The sequence below is a fragment of the Sinohyriopsis cumingii genome, chromosome 1 (genome assembly GCF_028554795.1).
Source record: "Sinohyriopsis cumingii isolate HCF-2022 chromosome 1, ASM2855479v2, whole genome shotgun sequence".
Taxonomy (NCBI): domain Eukaryota; kingdom Metazoa; phylum Mollusca; class Bivalvia; order Unionida; family Unionidae; genus Sinohyriopsis; species Sinohyriopsis cumingii.
In genome coordinates this window covers 131,355,337-131,359,191 of record NC_142961.1, presented here as the reverse complement: position 1 = coordinate 131,359,191, position 3,855 = coordinate 131,355,337, and the positions used below count along the sequence as shown (strand labels likewise).

Sequence of the window (3,855 nt, the reverse complement as noted above, 5' to 3'; positions counted from 1 at the left end):
ATATGGGGGAACATGTGGTGGGGAACAAGATGCTAGAAATATTAATCCAATATTGGGCATTTGTTATTAGAAGTTGCAGCTAATTCTGTCAGTCGGGAATCAGACGACAAACAATACCATGTGGTTGACGTTCGGACTAAGCAGTGAACAGAGAGCATAATTCCGCTCCCTGTATGATGCCATCTGCCGGTAATGCGGCCGCAGCCCTTATTTTCCCGTGATCTTTTGTGCAAGAAATCCATATCTATAAATTAGAAATAAAACACATGATCGATGGTTCGGACAAGACATATGGGGAAGAAACATTGTTCGGCTGGATGTGTTTTCTTATATGATTAATTATACTTGGTAAAATAAGCAATTAGGAAGAAAAAGATGTATGTCCATTTGCTTTCAACTGATAGCCCTATCTTCATGTACACAGAATTTCGCATAAATTCTCTCTCTCTCTCTCTCTCTCTCTCTATATATATATATATATATATATATATATATATATATATATATATATATATATATATATATATATATATACATACATATATATATATATATATATATATATATATATATATATATATATATATATATATATATATATATATATATACATACATACATACATACATACATACATACATACATACATACATACATACATACAAGTGTGTGTCTGTGTGCAAGCACGCACAGCAATCAGCATATCTTTCAAGTGTGCTCAATCCTTCTTTAACCGCTCCGGTGGCCTAGTGGTTAGAGCGTCCGCCTCGGAAGCGGGAGGTCGTGGGTTTGATCCCCACCCGAGTCATACCAAAGACTTACAAAAATGGCACTAACAGCTGCCTCGCTATTCGCTCAGCATTAAGAGGTTAGTGTTAGGACTGGTCGGCCTGGTGTCAGGATAATGTGACTGGGTGGGACATCATGCTACATGTCTGCTTCATGATGCCCCAGTGCTAGACATCACTATAAACTGGCACACTGCGGACATCGTAACGATATGACTGAAAAAATGTTAAAGTTACGTTAAAAATCCTCTCTCTCTCTCTCTCTCTCTCTCTCTCTCACACACACACACACACACACACACACACACACACACAATCCTTCTTTCCACTGTGTAAATTTTCAGTCACTCCCTTTCGATTCTTTAGAACCAATACTATAATCGGAACAGAAATGGTGAATGGATAAATAAAAATAGACGGATATGACAATAAAGAAGGAATGAAAAATTGTCTTGGTTATGAGTTATTTGGCGCAATTCAGGAATAATAGGAAAACAGTCGATATGATGTTTATTTTCAAACAGAGAATTTGGCCTTTGGAAAATATAGTTAATTTCTAACTGGATACTCGTGTTTTGATTTCTTTTTGTTTGAATATATCCAAAATGCAGATGGTTTTGTATTTAAAGTTTGGAGGATGATATCATTGCGTGAAAAATAAAGGAAAAATAATTAGTTTGGAAATGTCTTGTCAGCAATATTTGGTATTGTAATAGTAAATGAATTTTCAGTACCCTTCAAGCTGTCGTTCTTGCTTCGTCATATAATTGCCGTTATGTTGATCGATTTGAACACGTGACGGATGTCCAAGAAGAAACAAAACAAGCCCAAACAAATTGTATTTAGCTGGGGATTCAAATAAATTACATAACGTTAATAAGAAACTTCTCGCTTAAAAGAGCAGACTGGTTTTTATTTATATTAATATTTTTTATATTAATATTTATGGAATGTGGCTAGCATAAATTTATTTTACATAATCCTCAGTGGGATTGTTTCCATAGCAACGTTTTGTTTAGTGGCAGGTGAGTCTGACTCAATAGAATTTGTATATTACCTCACTGACAGCTATTCTTCGATTAATTTGAATTCATAGAAAAATCATGCGCAGGTAAGTAGATTCTTAAACAAACACATGTGAATAAATCATTTTGGCATAATTTCGGCTTCAAAATGAAATAAATAAAATATGTATATCACGCCTTCTTGGTTTGAACTTCGGTAATAAAATGGCAACCTCGCTGCCGTTGACCTGAGAAAGGAGGAGCAATAGCGTCCATAACTTCCCTAATACAAAGACTTTAGGCCACTTCCGCTATTTCTGCGAAGCAAAAACAGCCTTCGGGTGTATGTCGGCTAATTAATTTGCAGAAAAATTATACGTTTTGTTGGCTGGAATATTTAAATATAAAGGAAGCTAAAGACAGCTAACGGCATGCATTCGACGTATGATCCGTAGGATTGAAAAAGAAGGTTTCACTGGATAGTTTCGTAGTTTTACACCCTCCTAATTTTTAAGGTAGAAGGCATGAGTCTAATTATCACAATCCTAGCATTTATAAATTCACACATAAGCTAAATCTGTAATGGGGTTTACATTTACTTTGAGTTAGGCTTGAACATGTGTTGGTTTGTTTGGTGACTGCCTGTCAAAGTTGGACTAGCACTGGAGATCAACCGCTCAACTTGGGCTGCAAATGAACAGCCGACTTGGCTCACGTATTTACGTGTGTCTGCTACAGAGGTAAATATCTAAATACCTAAATGTTTGAGGGAGTGATGAAAAATATTATAATTTTATACAGTACTAGTGAACTTTAAAGATGAATAAGGCGCAAGCTGATTCTTTTAGCCGCCTTGTCGCAAGAAAATTGTCAAAATAGCTCTTTGCTGTCGAAAATGAATGTAACAAAGAGCGGTTAGTGGTTGTATAGGTTCTGTATAAAAGCCACCAGTTGCATAAGGAATTAACCTTAATATCTCAATCAGAATCTTTCAACCATCCTTTTAACAAAAATCATTAGTTAGTTTTTATTTGTATCTTTAATGTAATATTATTATAATTTTTCTGCAATAGGTCATTGTTCGATGAAAATTTGCCCAAAAAAAGAAACTGTCCAGTGAGACCGAAGTTTCAAGTACATATTAAATGGTGTAGCCGTAGATTATATCCCGCATAATTCATGTTTCCGATATGCCAATAATGACCAAAGCAATACTAATAACACGATGAAGAACTAGATAAACACTAAACATATAATGATTGTATCTGTGTGTGTAGATATATACTCGTTTGGAGTCCTCGTGGCTCCAGTGTTCTCTCTCAGTTTTTATTTTTTATTTTTTTTATTTTACTGGCCTGTATCAATCCCAATAGTCGGCCTATCCAGTAAAAGTCATCTTCTCTCCTGAATCTGGATCTCCAGTAGTGGTTTTGGGCGATTACAGTTAATATCATATAACGTAATGTATGGCTATGGGGAGAGAAGTATTTTAGTACTTGACTTCCGTCAAGCGTCTTCGTCACCCAGCGCGATGTGTGAAGATGGATCATTTTTTATAGTGGTTCGGATTTTCTGACATGCTGAAGGTCGCAAATCTTCCAAGTGATGAGATAAATTACATTCTTTGTTTACATGTTCTGTTTGGACCATGTATATTCATTTTGTCGCTCATATAAAGGAGCGACAAAATGAGCATACATGGCCACAAAATGAACATACATGTCCTGCAGTTGTTGCTAGATTCTCTAAGTCTTTCAGCGCATTATGGCCTGATCTCAAAGGACGCATACTGACCAATCGCCTGGTTCTTGCCGCTTTCAGCTCTCAGCTAGGTGCATTTAATGACACAGTCTTGTGAACGAAACTTCATTTCACAGTTTTTTGTTTGTGATATTTGTTTTGTTTTTTGGGGGAGAGGGGGGTTGGGAGTCCTGTTTTCTGCTGTTTTTTCTTTTACTCGTTTATTTTTATCACTGCAACATACGAATTTTCACAAGCACTGGTCACTGTATTCAGTCAGTTTTGTACGAGATTTGCGCCCTTTTACTTACAGCTGAACGCAA

General features: G+C 36.1%; 1 non-coding gene across 1 annotated transcript; it reads left to right on the top strand.

Annotated features, from left to right (window-relative positions):
• Positions 1–735: 735 nt before the first annotated feature.
• On the top strand, positions 736–808 carry Trnap-cgg (transfer RNA proline (anticodon CGG)). The gene has a single exon. It is a non-coding gene; the product is annotated as a tRNA-Pro (tRNA).
• Positions 809–3,855: the final 3,047 nt, after the last annotated feature.